We start from the raw sequence: 15940 nt of genomic DNA, 5'->3' as shown, positions 1-15940 counted from the left end.
TCCCACCACCTCCCGCAGCCAGGTCCCGTGCCAAAGCGGAGTGAGTTGTGTGGACATCCCCGACCATCTAGTGTGCCGCAGTGCCGCGCGCCACGCGAGGAAGGGAGCCCGCACGACGTCGGGGAGTGATAGGGGGACCGTTGTGCCATAGAGCATGTTTTGGATGGAGGAGAACCCAAGGCCTTGCACCTCGAGACGATAAGCCGGGTCGCCCCAGCCTCCCGAGAACCAGTCATGGATCACCAGTAACTGGGTGGCCAGATAATAAAGATATAGATTGGTCATGCTCAGGCCGCCATCATAGGAGGGGACCCTGCATCGATCCAAGGCCAGCCGAGGCCTACCGCCGCCCCAAAGGAATTTGGTCACCATTTTATCCAGGTCTCGGAACCACGGGCGCGGAAAAGGGCATGGAGTATTTTGTAGTATGTAAAGAAATTTGGGGAGGATCATCATCTTGTATAGAGCGACTCTCCCTAGCGGATTCAATGGGAGGGACTGCCACCGGAGCATGTCTGACCTGGTTTTGTTGACTACCGGAGCCACATTAAGGGCCCAGCATAGTTCCGGAAGGAGGGTGACCCAAATCCCCAGGTATTTAAAGGAGAGTCTCCGGAGGGGGATGTCCGACTGCCAGTCGAAACATTCCCGCGACGGGTGTAGCGGGACTAGGACTGATTTTTTGGGGTTCAGGTGAAGACCCGACGCTTGGCCAAATCGATGGAGGATCCGACGGACCCGGGGTCCCGAGGTCGCTGGGTCCGAGAGATAGAGGAGGACGTCGTCCGCGTATAGGGCGATCTTGTCGGGGGCCACATCTGGCCATTCCCATCCTCGAAGAACAGGATCCGCGCGAATCAGCACCGCCAGGGGTTCCATCGCCAGAGCGAAAAGGAGGGGCGAGAGCGGGCAACCCTGGCGCGTCCCCCGGCCTATGGGAAACGGGCGAGAAAGTGCCCCATTGACCAACACACGGGCCCGCGGGTGCGCATAGAGGACCATTACCATGGCTCGGAACCGGGGACCGAAGCCCATACGCTCCAGGACCTCACCCAAGTACGCCCACCCCACGGAATCAAAGGCTTTTTCAAAGTCGACCAAGAGGAGGGCCAGATAGGGGGAAAGGCGGCCGCGGTGCGCCATCGCGAGGTGGAGGCGCCGTAGACAGTGTCTGGTCCCCCGCTCCGGCATAAAGCCACATTGGTCCGGATGGACCAGGGAGGCGAGCGATGGGCGTAACCGCTGTGCCAGGACCGTGGCATAGATTTTGAGTTCTGTGTTAATAAGGGATATCGGCCGGTAGTCGGAACAGGACCGCGAGGGAGGCTGTGTCTTGGGGAGTGCAACTATGGTTGCTGTATCCGTTTCGGGCCGGAACGAGCCCGTCTCCACCACGGCCGCAAAGAGGTCCCGAAGCCTCGGGGCCAGTGTCTCGCGGTAGTGAGCGTAATATTCCTGGGGGAACCCGTCGGGTCCCGGGGTCTTCCCGGGTGCCAGGCGGTCGATCGCCTCTTCAATCTCCTGCTGCTCGATCGGCGAATCCAGGGTCTCAGAAATCTTAGGCTGCAGCCGCGCTAGTGTCGCCCCGTTTGTTCCCAGTAACTCATTCAGGGAGAGCGTGGACGGTCGGAGACGGTACAGCCGGGAGTAGTAGTCAGCGAATGCCTGGGCTATCGCCACTGAGACCGTGTGGACGCCGCCTGCAAGGTCCGCGATGGCTGGAATGATCCTGCCCGCCCGGGGATAGGTCGCCAGGCGGTGGAGAAGAGTGCCGTTTTTGTCTCCCCAACCGTACACCCGGGCCACCGAGGAGCGCCATAGGATCTTCGCCGCTTCCAGGGAGTGCAGGCGAATCTCTTCCCGCAGGAAGGCCAAGCGACGAGACCGTGTGACATCGTCTAAGTTTCCCAGACCACGCTCCAGTTCTAAGGCTTGGGCCTCACAGTCCGCGAGCTTCTGGGATTGAGCCCGTCGTTGACGTTGCAGGTGCCCTTTAGCGGCGCCCCGAACAGTCGCCTTGCCGGCCTCCCAGAGGACGGCGGGGGAGACGACAGAGCCCTCATTATGAGAGTAGTAGTCGACTATCTCGCCCCCGACCGCCCTCCGAAAAGCCTTGTCGTGAAGGAACCAAGCGTTCAGACGCCATATCGGACGAGCAGAGAGGGGGGGGGGGACCGAGAGCGAGGAGCACCGGCGAGTGGTCCGAAAGGCCCCTCGGAAGAATGCGTGCGTCCCGCACCCCCGCGCAGTCGGTAGAGGGCACGAAGATGAGGTCGATCCGGGCGTGGGAGTGATGGGCCGCCGACGTGTGGGTGTATTGGCGCGTCTGCGGGTGCCAGATCCTCCAGACATCGCAGAGGCCCTGGGATTCCGCCCAAGAGGAGAGTTGTTTTGCGCGGGCGACGCGGGTCGAAGAGACCGGACCCGTCGAGTCCATATGGGGCGAGTAGACAGCGTTAAAGTCCCCGCCGAGTATCAGGGCACCTGCAGGAAGTGTCGGGAGGATATCCGCTGCGTGGGAAAGGGCCGACGGCAGGAGGGACGGCGCCGCGTAGAGGGACATCAGGGTAAGGGGTCGGCCCTCCAGAGTGCCACACACTACCAGTAGCATACCCTGGGGGTCCAAAAGCACCCGAGTCAGGACAAAGGGAAAGGACTTGCGAAGCAATATGGCCACCCCCCGGGATCCCCGAGCAAAACCTGAGTGCCATACCCTGTCATAACCGTAACGGCCAAGGAAGGGGCAGTTGTTACCCAACAAGTGAGTCTCCTGGAGGAGGAGTACATCGATCTCTGCCCGTTGTGCATATTTGAGGACCGCCATGCGTTTGAAACGGTCCAGGAGGCCATTGACGTTCCAGGAAAGTATGCGCATGGCGGCCCTAGGGACAGGTGGGTCAGCCATAGTCAAGGACAGAAGAATGGGCCAGTGGAGGCGCGTCCGAGCAGGTTCCCAGAGAGGAAGGACAGCGGAGCGTCGGGTGAGAGAGCGGGATAGACAGTACATGATACCTTAGCACAACAGATAAGAGGGAGTCACCCCCCACCAACAAAATCTCCCCAACGAGGAAGAAGCAACCCCAAACCAACCCCAACCCCCCACCCCCCGCCCTATACTTCAAAAACGGAAGCATCTGTCGCCCGAACCAAATGGAAGAACCACCAAACTAAAACGCTTGGGCTTGAGCGCTAGTGGACCCCTGATACATCAAAAGTCAAGCCTGATTTACCTGCCCTGGCCTAGAGCAACACTGATAGCGGGACGTTCCACCCCCGCCCAGGCATCTCCCACCCCCCCCACCCCAAAGGTAAGCAAAGAAAGTCAAATGGTAGGGCTGCGAGAGAGGTCCGAAGTGTCCACCAACTCGACCGGGTGGGTTGCAGGGCCTGTAAGCCGAGGTGACGCGGCCCGCTGCCCATCCGCCACGGGACTGGTGTGTGCGGCTGAGGAGGCCGATGAGGTTCTCGATCTCTGGCTTGGCCGGCCCCCAGAGCGCGTGGTGATCGCCTCCCCCGTTGTGCGCTCCCGGGGCAATGTCCGATGCCGCCGACGGGTCTTCGACGTCCGGGGTCTCCCCCGTCTCCCCCGTGGACCCAGAGGCGATCCGCGCCCAGAGCGCTGCAAGGGGTGCTCCTCCGCCAACCAGGTCCAGGCCGCCCGCGGTGTATCGAAGAAGAGAGTCTTTTGCTGGAAGACGACCCGGAGGCGGGCTGGGAATTGGAGCTGGTATTGGAGTCCCAGGGAGCGCAGTTTTTGTTTCACTTCAGTGTAGGAGCGGCGCAGCTCCTGGACTTCGCGGGTGTAGTCCGGGAAGACCATGATTTTGTGGTTCTGATAGTGGAGGGCATCCATGCGCCGGGCTTCACGGAGAATGGCATCTCGGTCACGGAAGTTCAAGAGCTTGAGGATGAACGGCCGGGGTGGAGCCCCTGGGGGCCTGGGGGCCAGGGAGCGGTGGGCTCTCTCCACCACGAACGAAGCCGACAGGCTGTCCGCCGGCATCCAGGATCGGAACCAGCGCTCCATGAAGTCGTCCGCCCGGCCCGATTCAACTCCCTCCGGGAAACCCACTAAGCGCAGGTTGCTGCGTCGGGCGCGATTTTCTGCATCCTCGACCCGGCGGTGCAACTCCTTAGAGTGGGTGGTCAGCTCCCGAACCTGATCTTGCAGATGGCGGATGTCGTCCTCGGCCGTGGATATCCGGGACTCGGCTTCCGAAATGCGGGCGGTGGCGTTCCGCAGATCTTGCCGGAGAAGAGCGACGTCCACTTTGACCTCACCCACCATGCCCTCGAGCGAGGCGCGGGACGAGTTGATGGCCTGCAGGATGGCAGCCAGGTCTGCAGCAGGGGCCGGGGCCTGTTCGCCCGTGGGGCCGGGCCCCTTGTCGGAGGTTGTGAATTTGTCCATCCTGGTTTGGGTGGCCCCGGACGCCGGCTTGGCGGCTCTGTCCTTACCCATTTCTGGGCCGTCCGTCAGCGAAGGAGGGCAACTAGCCGGTGACACACCCGCGGGACGGCAACGGGCAGCCGGGCCGCCGCGGGACCAACAGGAGGCCCGTCCGGGGGGGACCACCGGCCGGGAACGGCTTGGGAGCACCAGCCTCAGCGGTCAAGCCCCGCCGGGCATCTCAGCAAAGCGGGGTCCAGCAATGTAGGTCTCAGTTCCAGGCCCCTGGCCGCTGCTCGGGGGCCTCCCAGCCGGCCGTCGCAGGGCCGCAACCTCTGGCGCAGCCCAGGTCTCCAAGGGAACAATTAGCCGGATCTCCCCTCAGTCCCCAGGAGGGGCGAGGTGTCACTCGTCAGGGTCCGCAGCCGGGAGTCCAAGCGATGGAGGGGGGGGGAGGAGGAGGGGGGGACAGCACGTACACCCCCTCCGGCCGCCGGTATGCGGCCCGAATCAGCGAGGGCCCCCCCGCACCCGGAGTCCGCAGCCGGTCTGGGGTCGATGGAGCCGGTTCCGCGCCGCCACCAGGAGGAGAGGGGAGGGAGAAGGGGGGGGAGCCAGGGGCCCGGGCCCCCCGGCCGCCGACACACGGCCCGATGGGGGGGGGGGGGCTCCCTGGACAGCCAACCCCGCAGTTGCCCCGATGAAGCGGTCGCGGCCAGCCCCACTCACCGCCTGATTCGCCGCTCTGCTCCACGCGGGGGGGTCCGATCCAGCACCCCCGGGGCTCCGGACGGCGTCAGCGAAGCAGGGCAACACCGGGCCAGTGCCAGCAGCACCCGCGGCAGCCCCGCGGCCACCGCGTCCCTCAGTCCAGCAGTTTCAGGCCTGCACCCCTCGTGGGCGCCGCGGGCTAAATTTCTTCAGCGTGGCCGCGCCGCGGTTCCACAGCCGCCACTGCACGCCGTCGGTCTGGCTCCGCGACGGCTAGGGAGGCTCCCAGAGCCCGCAGCGCCCCAAGATTCGGTGCGGGGCGGCAGGGCAGCTTCGCGGACCCCCGCACTCCGAGGGAGCCGGCCAGGGCAGTCCAGGAGAGGAGTAAGCCGGATTTGCGGGGACCGATGCCGGGAGCCTTAGTGAAAGGCGGCCATGCCGGTCAGGCGCCACCTAGCGCTCCTGTATTAGTGTTTTTATACCTTATTATTATACGTTTTTGTAGCCCTGAAGAAGTCGTGGGTTTACACCCAGACGAAACACGTGTTGGCTGGGCTACGGATCCATATTAAAAACGAGAAAGATACGTTCTACTTGAATTATCGACTGTTTTTCATGAATTTGTGTTCTCTCCATTACTGATTGTAATTAATACAGTAGTACATTTGAGCGTGTGCATAGGCAACCTATGTTTAATTGTCACAGACTTCGGTCTATTGAGGGGGTTCAGGGTTTTCCCCCCCCCTGCCTTTTGCACCGTTGGATACCTGACCTTCTGTACTCTTACGCACACATTAGTGGGCGCCATCAATACAATTTATAAACCCTTCAGTTATTCACTCTGATTCCATAAGGGATTGAAGAGTTTGGGAGAATGGAGACTTTGGGCAAGCATGGGGAACCTATGCTTGAGGCAGTGAGGGGCGTGGTAGGCTTGATGTACATAGTTAAACTGTGTGAACCTGGCGTTACCGGATACACACTTAACCAACTGTAGGTCCCGGGACCAAGTTCAGTCCGTCAGGGGTTGCTGCAACACTGCGTGCCAAAGGGCATGCGCACCCGACATGTGGTCCGGTGGGGCCACATGCAATGCTGTGTAGAGAGTTGTGATGGCATGTCTTGTGCAGCTGGAGGATAACCGTGCATGCAGCGCTGCTGAGATCGGAGGTTCCTCATCTCCACTGCCCCAGGCGACTCCCAACGCATATTGAACGGTGCAAAAGGTTATGAATTGACCAGCAGGCAGACCATAGGTGTACATAAAATCTTGAAGACATATTAACACCCTCCAAGTAGAGGTCACCTATTTGCTCGATGCGCACTTCACCCCAAATATCCCCGTCAGTATTATGAACTGCTCCGGCCAGTGTCGTTGGGTCTCAGACAATTGCCGGTTAATACAGGGCTCTTCAGGTGCACAATTTATACCAACCAGTGCGGGCCACAGCCATCTGATAAGTTTCCTGCCCGGGGCGGACGGAGGGATCCCTCCGTCAACTACAAATTCCTGTACCATTGAGCACCGTTCGAGTAAGGGGTAACTCCGGTCAGGTAGTGGTGCACAACCAGGCCATCAACCACTGTTGCTGTGTTGCTGCGTAGTAAGTTTCAAAGTTGGGGGCACAGAGTCCGCTGGTTAGAGCCATGCGGCGACGATCAGCACTCCCAGATCAGTTCAAGGAGTAGGCCATTAAGCATCCGGAAAAAAACTCTGTAGAAGCATGATGGGCAGAGCTGCGAAAAAGTACAGCAGTACACGCATTTTGGAGAATGCCACTCGACCCAGGGGAGACGGAGGCAGCAATCGCCAAAAAGACATGGATCTGTGGATAGAGCCAACCACCCTGTTGAAGTACCTGGTACTTGTGTGTGTGTGATAGATCTGCAACTCCAGGTATTTGAAGGAGTCGTAGCATCACCTTGACTCTGCTTGGTCGGATGCGGTGTCAGAGGGAATAAGCAGGATTTTGGCCATTTAACCCAGAAGTCAGACGCTGACTCAAATTCATCCGGTGGGCGCATGAGATCAGTTAGAGCAGCCTCAACGTCTCGTAGGTAGATCAAGACGTCCTCCTCATAGAGCGAAATTACGTGGTGGTGGCCCCCGAGTTCCGGGATACCACACAGACGCGCATTGCTCCACAGTCGGCAAGCAAGAAGCTCCATGGCTAGTGCAAAGATGAGTGGGGACAGCGGGCAAACCTGGCGGGTACCCTGTTGCATACTAAGATTATCTGATATCACCTGGCCAGTCTTCACCTTTGCAGTTGGAGTCGTGTACAGGATGCATACCCAGCCGAAAAACCCCGGCCCGAACGCGTGTCGAGGCAGAATCCTGGTTTTCTGTAAAAATAATTAGTAAGGCATAGTGTCAGATCTTCCCGGAAGGGAGGATCTGAAAGAGCTTCGACCTGCAGTCATCAAGTAGGTATGGTGAGGCGCTGCCTGCCCCAGTTCAATGTGATCGGCAGGCGCAGTGGTCCAACAGAGCACGCCAGGTATTCCGAGCGGATGACCCGTGAGCTAAGAGGAGCCGTGTACAAAAAAGGTCGATCCAAGTATGTAAATCATGTATTGTGGAATACTTTGGTTGTAGAAGCCAGACATCACCCTTTTGAAGGAGCCCCAAATGTCCAGGTATTGTGAGATGGAGTAGTCTGGGCGTTTCCACTGTCTGATCCCTAGTATGCTATACAGGCAGTGTTGGAGCTTCCTTACATTCGTTTAACTCTACTAACACTGAAATCACTGTTGCCTCCCTTTATCTCTACCCACACTATAAGCTTTTATTTTTAAACTAATAAAAGAAATTGTTGTTTAAAAAGAAATGTATGTATACTTTCCTGCATGGTAAAGGTATTATGTACTTACCTGCCTGGTACTTACCTACGTGGTTAAGGCTCAGTCAGTGTATTTTTTCAAATTTGTAAAGGATGTCCCCATGTCACTGTGTAGATCTTTCTTTGATGTTTCCATATAGATCTTGTTTGAGATCATCACAAAGCTTCTTTTAGAAGTTAAGTTAATCTTTGGGAACAGGTTTATTGAGGGCCGTGTTTGCACCTTGTGTTTTTTAAAGTCCGAGCATCTGTTTGGAAGTTTGTTTTAGGCTATGTTTAAGACTATGGTTTAGACTGTATTAGCTTATGATGTCATGTCCTTTAGAAGCAATAGAGGAGAAGGCTCGACTGCCGGATCTGGTTTTCCATGCACATGGGTTTTGTGCAAGCGGGAGCCCGGTCTCACAGAAGTTTGTGAAAGCAGATGTGATTGTTGAGGTATGCTGAGCCAGTGTCATGTAATGTTTTGGAAGTGTGGGTCAGGAGTTTGAATTGTGCTCGTTTGTGAATGGGGTGCTAGCGGAGCTCCTTTAGGTGTGGTATGATGTAAGTGTACAGATTCTGCCTGGGTTAAATATTTGAGTAGCCATTTTGTGTGTTTTTTCAATAGCACTTCGTTGGTCATCTTTAGGATCTTATTTTTTGTCTTCTTAAGAGTTCAGTGGTTCAATTGCTGCATGTGCACACAAAGATATAGTCAAGTGGGCTTGGACACCGAAGGTAGGTTTCTCCTCCATAGGTTTTGATATAAAGTATCACTTAAGTCAATTTAGTGAGTCTCATAGCTTGTTATATACTTTGTGTATGTGTAGGGTGATTGTGCATGTAATTCCAACACTAGTAAGATCTCCAGAGTCCACTAGTTCACCCCATCTCCACTTCCTTATCTCCAAGACCACCCTCTGATTTGTTCATCAATCTCTGAGTGATTGTGCCGCTGCAGGAGGAGTGTAATTTAAGTTGTAAGGATATTGCTTTGGATTTCCCAATGTATGCAGAGAGGCACAGCCTGTATCCAGGCTGTCGCACACTTTACCTGGGCGAGGCCATCGAATCCATCACTGCAGCCCCCCAGTTTTTCTGCATGCCACAGGTTGGCACACTGAAAACTCAGCGTTTAGTCCTCTCTTTTTAGTGCCTGATACTAGCTGTGCAGCTGTTTATTTCAATGAACTTCGGCCGGAGGGAAGGGGGGGTGATTGGGGAGTGAAGAGTAGTAGCATGGAGCATTCGCATCTAGCTCACCTGGGTGTTGATAATTCAGAGTGGTTGATTCCCCATGCTTTCCATTAGTATAAGCACCATCTTGGACAGACATGGTTTCGCAATGGAATCTTCTCATATCAGTCTCAAATATGAGAGTAGCAGATCATTCTCCATTGCTTCCTTAGTTTGGGAAGGTTTTCAGCAGCTCTTAATGGTACGAGAAACAAGGTTATTCAAGCAGAATGGGTGTTGAGGTCACTCAATATGCAACTATAAAGCATAGTTCCATGCCCTGCCCCACCTCTTTCACAGCAAACTTAACAATTCTAGAATAAATCGCTCCTTGTGTTTCCTAAATTTTCCTTCATCTAATGTCTCCTCTTTCTTTACATTTCACTACTGAAACAAAGAATTTCCCTAAAACATGATGAGGATGATAATGGCTACAAAAAGATCCTTTAAAAAATATGGGTTTTCCTCAGCACGGGTACACTATATATTGTGTAGAGAAAACCTTGGAGGAAAAAAATAAGTGCATGTTGATCTATGTAGAACACTCTTATAGGGGCACCAGTTACTTAATCGGGGGTCATGTATCAACAACTGTGCTATATTGTATAGTTACCAATTGGAAAATGTTGTTACCGTTTTCTTTGTATGCTCACCTTTCACAATTTCTATTTTCTGTCACCCCCAAATCCCCTTAACCTTGAGGTAGATTTTATCCCATTAAGCTTGAAAGTTATGCCCTATTTGAATATGTGATTTTGGTTAATGTTATGTTAATAAATGTATTAAGCACACAAATACCCAGAGGTGTCTTGGCACTGTTGGTCCGGAGTAAGCAAGGGTCTCTATTTAATAAACAGCCACGTTTTCAGGGCTTTCCTAAAAGCAGACACGTGTTCTGATGGGAAAGGGAAGTTTGTTCCAGAGTTGAGTGGCTGCCACCCTGAAGCTTCTGCCCCCCAACCTGGTTTTAAGAAATCTCGGAGTTGCTATCAATTTAGCTCCTTCTGAGCGAAGATGTCTTTTTGGGGCGTTCCAGTGTAGCAGGCGTCTCGGGAACTGAGGACCAGTATCATGAAGTGCCCTATAGGTAATGCAGAGGACCTTAAAGATGAAACCGCTCTTAACTGGGAGCCAATGCAGCTTTTTCAGGTGTTTTCCGACTGATTGAAACTTGGGGATTCATAACCAGAGCCTAGCGTCCACATTCTAGATCATTTGCAACTTATAGGGTTGCTTCTCAGACATACCAAGATAGAGCCCACTGCAGTAGTCTAGTTTGGTAAAAATCAGTGAAGTTATTACTGTTTTCTTGCCGTCTGCAGGGATAAAAGGTACTATTTTTTTGATTACCTTGAGAAGAAAAAAGCTAGATGACGAGACGGCGTTAACCTGTGCCTCAAAGTTCAATTTATTATCAACAATCATGCCAGGGTTCTTTGCTTTGGGGACTGGGATGGGTGCCGCCCCTAGTTCGTCTGGCCACCAACTCTGTGACCAGCCCGGCGAAAAATTGCCAAAAGTGACTATTTCAGTTTTATCTGAATTCAATCTAAGACCATGGGAGCTCATCCAGGATCTGACTGCCAGCATACAATCTTTAAATCATTGCATCGGTGGCAGTTTTTTTTAAAACAGACAAGACAATTTGTGTATCGTCTGCATATGATGTAAGTGCCAATCTGAAAGATCTAATGTGTCGCTTATTCAGACACCTAAACATTAAAAAGACTGGGACTCCAGGACGAGCACTCTGGGACCCCACATGGAAGGACAAAGGAAGGAGAATCGTAACTGCCCAGTGCTACCGATTGTATTCTACCAGACAGAAAGGAAGAGACCAATGTGGGAGCTTTGTCGGAGATGCCAGTAGAATTCAGACGCTTAGGTAACAAATTGTGATCGACCGTGTCGAAGGCCGCTGACAGGTCGAGCAAAAGTAGAGCAGCAGTGCCACCTGTATCCAGAACGTTTCTGATTTCATCTGTGGCTTTAATTAAGGCCGATTCAGTACTGTGTTCTGCCCTAAAACCAAACTTGGTGTCATCTAGACAGTTGTTGTTGTACAAATAGTAAGTTAGCTGTTCATTTATAACTTTTTCCACATTTTGGCTGGAAGAGGAAGACGTGAAATAGGTCTGTAATTATTCAGTTCAGTGTGATCAAGATTAGGTTTTTTTCAATAGTGGCAAAATAGATGCCCTTTTCCAAATGGAGGGAAACACACCCTGTATAAACACGGAATTAAAGATGGTGGTAAGACTAGGAGCCAAAGTCTCAGGGGCTTGCTTGAACACATTGGGTGGAAGAGGGTCATGGGGAGAACCTGATTTGACCTTCTGAATAAGAGTAGTGATCTTATCATTAGTAATTGGTATAAATTCAGAGTAAGTCGAAACATTAGAAAAGCCAACATTCGCTAGGGCGCACCCATCTGTGCATGTTGTTTAGTGTAAAAAAGGACACATATTTGCTCCACTTTCTTCAAAAAGTGTTCTGCTAAGGAATTGCAAAACTCTTTTGAATGCTCAGTTGTGTGTTTTTCTGGAGGTTCAGACAGTTTGTAGACTACTTGAAAGAGTTCCATGGTGGAGTTCTTTGCCTCCTCAATTTGCTTTGAAAAATAGAAGCGCTTCTCTGTCAATATCAGGCTTTTATATTCAGCCAGTAGGGATTTGTAGTTGGAGAGTTCGCTGGTGTTATAGTTGATTCTTAAGCGTCTCTCCTGTCTACACTCTTGTTTCTTAGTTCTACGGGTTTCAGAAAACCATGGAGCAGTGGGTGATTTTCTCTTGTTTGAGGTTTTTTTTTAATAAGAGACTACCTTGTCAGCAACCGATGAGAGCCAGTTATTGAATTGGAGTGAGGCTAATTCCACATCTTCTGGGAATTTATTTTGGACATTAGACAGTTGAGCATTGAGCATATTGCCATCAACCTGTTTCCAATTACGGTAGGTCCTAGTGAGTTGCTTTAAATTAGTAACGTTATCCGTGAAAGGGTGAGTGATCCGTCCATATTAGCGGCAAAATCTCCTCGATCACAGTAATATCACTGTTAGTAAAAATGCCATCAAGCGTGTGGCCAGCCTGATGTGTAGGGCCTGTAACTATTTGACTTAGACCAGCCATAGTCATGAGATCGATTAGGGAGACAGTGTTTGAATCCAAGTCGTCTTCAAAATGTTTTTTTTTCGTCAGACATAAAATATATTTTTATTGAATTCTGTATATCGATAAAGCACAGGAATCTTGCACAGTCAATTACATGAGCTATTGGTAGGAATTTCACAAGGCGTGTCAATTAGTTTCTTCCAATCTTTATTTCTAAGTTTTAATTAAAGCTGTCCAACATAAGTCATACAAAGTAACAACAAAACTAACAGCCCATGCACAATGACTGATTATTCTTACATAGCAGTAATACAAAGTCATGTGTATATTTGTCATGAGTCCATATTGGGGGCCCCTCTTATTCCACCTTGTCAAAGATCAGTGGTTAGATCCGAAGGATGCTTTGCTTATCTGAGACTACCCCCAACCTAGACCGGTCGTACTGCATATGTTAAATGTACTCCTCATTAATTACAGGATACCTACCAGTTGGTTTAACATCTCCCCTCACCCCTTTAGGTCCTCTTCCACCCTATCATCTGTTCCAATCCTCTTCAAAATGAAATTTTCTGCCAGAGCCCACTACATCATATCTTTGCACCATTCCAGCACATGAAGTCCCTTGTTTGATAGCCATTGTATTGCTATACAGCGTTGCCAGAAGTAGGTATAGTATTGTAAAGGTGTATGGTTTTTTGTCCTGTTTGGATGTGGGTACAGTGCTCTGTAGACAGTTCTGTATCAATAGCTGTGGGGTACTTTTGCTAGCTTTTTGAGCCATGTCGCCGCTACTTCCCAAGGTTTGTCAATTATTACACAATGTAGCCGCAGTTGAATTCCCATTGAATGGAGAGCGAATTACATCTGACAACAACAAAACCATCTAGAAACTTTCCGTCATACACATCAGTAGTATTAGTTGATTCATCTGTACAGAATCTGCAGCAGCCCTTTACCAATATATAATATAATTCTATAGAGTTTAATCTTCTGATTTGATATAACTTTTCCTGTGCCAGGGCATGCCATTCGGCTAGATCATCTTTCAATTTATTGTGTACAGGGCAATTTTGTATACCTTTCATCTGCAGTTCTCCATTCTACTATATCTTTAGTCCATGAGTCCATGACTGTATTTAAAGCACACTTTTAGCAACCAATAAAAGGTAGTGCTCCTTTTCACCAACAAGACAAATTGGGAAAACTTTCTTTTAATTTTATTTTTGGTCTTCAGTGGAAACACGCCCAACAAACAGGCTTTTGATGTCTTCTGCAGAGGTAGGTGTATATCTTTCATATTTCTCCACCAAATTAATCCTGTATTTCTGCAACTTGGTCAAGAGCATGTGAGGTTGAGGAAAGAAGCAGGGGTGTTGAACTCGTATTGCCAGACACCCAGGACAGATTGTTTGGAGTCGGGGACATCCGGTTTTTGCGTTTATTTTGTCCCTTGGATAAGTAGGCCCAATCTCCTACAGCACAAACTCATTGGCCAGTTCACAGAACCACATTATGGATCTTTGAAAGAACGTTGCCTGCAATTGTGCTCCTATTTGCTTCCATATGTTTATACTGTTAGAACTTGTATTTATGGCTCATTAATTCAAAGACTTAATAAAAAAAAATATATATATATATATATATATTCACTGAAAAAACCATAGGTTTCACACATGTTATAGTTAGCGGAAATTTTACTGATAAAAAACCAGTGAAATTCCCCCGTTATAGTTAGTGTAGGCAACTATAACTCACGCGACCGCAATCCTCTGCTGATGCTAATACTGTATTTAGACACTTATTTGCCCATGTCTTCTTCCATACATTTTTAGCTATACATATATTTCAAATATTTTTTTTTCATAAAGACACATATGTCATCAGCAGAAGATTGCGGTCGCGTGAGTTATAGTTGCCTACACTAACTATAACGGGGGAATTTCACTGGTTTTTTATCAGTAAAATTTCCGCTAACTATAACATGTGTGAAACCTATGGTTTTTTCAGTGAATTTGCAAGGTTTTTTAAATGCTAATTCCTAACTATAACGTGTGTGAAACCTATGGTTTTTTCAGTGAATTTGTACGGTTTTTTAAATGCTAAGTTACTTTACGCCATTCGTGGCGTGCGCGCCCACTTAACGCAGTTCGTTCCGTGCGCGCACGGTGCGCTTCGCGCACCGTGCGCGCACAGTAAGCACGCGGTGCGCTTCGCGCACCGCGCGCCCACTTTACGCAGTTAGTGCCGCGCACCGCGTGCCCACGTTACGCTAGATGGGCCATGTACGCACGATGCGCTTCGCGCACCGTGCGCACATGGAGGACATATGATGCACTTCGTTTTGAAAGGTAATATTTTAATTTTTCGTAATTTTTATAAGCCATGCACAAATGGTGCCCTTCGGGCACCATTTGCACACGGGGTGGAGAGAGTGTTGTTAATTTTTTCTTTTATTATTTTTGTTTAAAATATTGTGGTTTTTTACACTTCTAATAAGCCCTGCCCGTTTGGTAGCCTGCGGCCACCAAAAGCACAGGGGGTGGGGAGAGTGTGGATAGTGTTTTTTTTTTACATTTTTTACCGTACGCGTACGGTAAGCGTAATCGGCGAAATTAGCGAAAAAATAAAAATTGCATTTTTGGCCTTGGGGGGTCTTTGGGGACTGCCTCAACATGGCTGTGTGTGGGAGCTGTCTAAACAGCCCCTTTACATGTTTATTGGTTTTATTTAACAACCTAGCTCTCAGTGCGAGAGAGAAAATGGCGGCCGCCGCTTCCTGGTTTCGGCTGTTTTGAATGTTTACTAAGATCTAAGAGCCAATCAGAATCTCGCTCGCACACGCCACCGTACGCGTACGGTAAGCTTACGGTAAGCGTACCGTAAGCTGGCTCAGATATATATATTGATTTAAAGGCTATTTTCTCAGAATCTACTGAACAGATTTACACCAAACCTACAAAAGGCACTTCCTTGACCTGAGGACTACCTCTCTGCCAAATTTCTAGTAATTCTGTTCAGCCGTTCGGGCTGTAGCCCTGTCTAAAGGTTCTATGGAAAAATGCATGGGAAAAACGCGTTTTGGGACCCCCCTTTTATCTCAGCCCCCGCTTGACGAATCCCCCCGAGACTTTCAGGGTAGGAGCGGAGCGTAGCGCCCCACCTATTTTGAGAAATTCGCGAGGATTCGTCGACCGGCGCCAAAGTTATTCAAAATAGAATGTTGCGGATTTCCTATGGAAAAGGGGTCCTAACTATAACTACCTACTGGCAACCGCCAGTAGGTAATATATATATATATATATATATCCATCCATCCATCCATCCATCCATCCATAATTTCTAATTTAAAACATTTCTAAAGCGCAGCGTACACCATGCGGTTTCTTGGCGCTAGTAGGCAGGATCGGCAGCTCGGCAACTGAGGGAAAAGACAAGGGTGATAGGAATGAAGAGCTAGGCAGGGAAAGCCTGATTGAAGAGGAAAGTTTTTAAATCTTTGCGAAAGGAGAGGTACTGGGTAGCAGAACGAAGATGGTCAGGAAGGGAGTTCCAGAATGTTGGAGCCAAGGTGGAAAAGTTGGCCCCACCCCACTTTTTACGTGTGAAGCGGGGGATCTGAAGAAGGGACTTAGAGGAAGAGCGGAGCTCTCTTGTGGGAACATAGGGTT

At 50.6% G+C, this 15940-nt stretch overlaps 1 protein-coding gene across 7 annotated transcripts in view; it reads left to right on the top strand.

Annotated features, from left to right (window-relative positions):
* SGIP1 (SH3GL interacting endocytic adaptor 1) overlaps positions 1-15940 on the top strand; it is a 1140118-nt gene that overhangs the window by 84857 nt on the left and 1039321 nt on the right. The window lies entirely within an intron of this gene.

The sequence above is a fragment of the Triturus cristatus genome, chromosome 4_2, assembly GCF_964204655.1.
Source record: "Triturus cristatus chromosome 4_2, aTriCri1.1, whole genome shotgun sequence".
Lineage (NCBI taxonomy): Eukaryota > Metazoa > Chordata > Amphibia > Caudata > Salamandridae > Triturus > Triturus cristatus.
The sequence above is the reverse complement of the archived record's forward strand: the minus strand, read 5'-3'. Positions and strand labels throughout refer to the sequence as shown.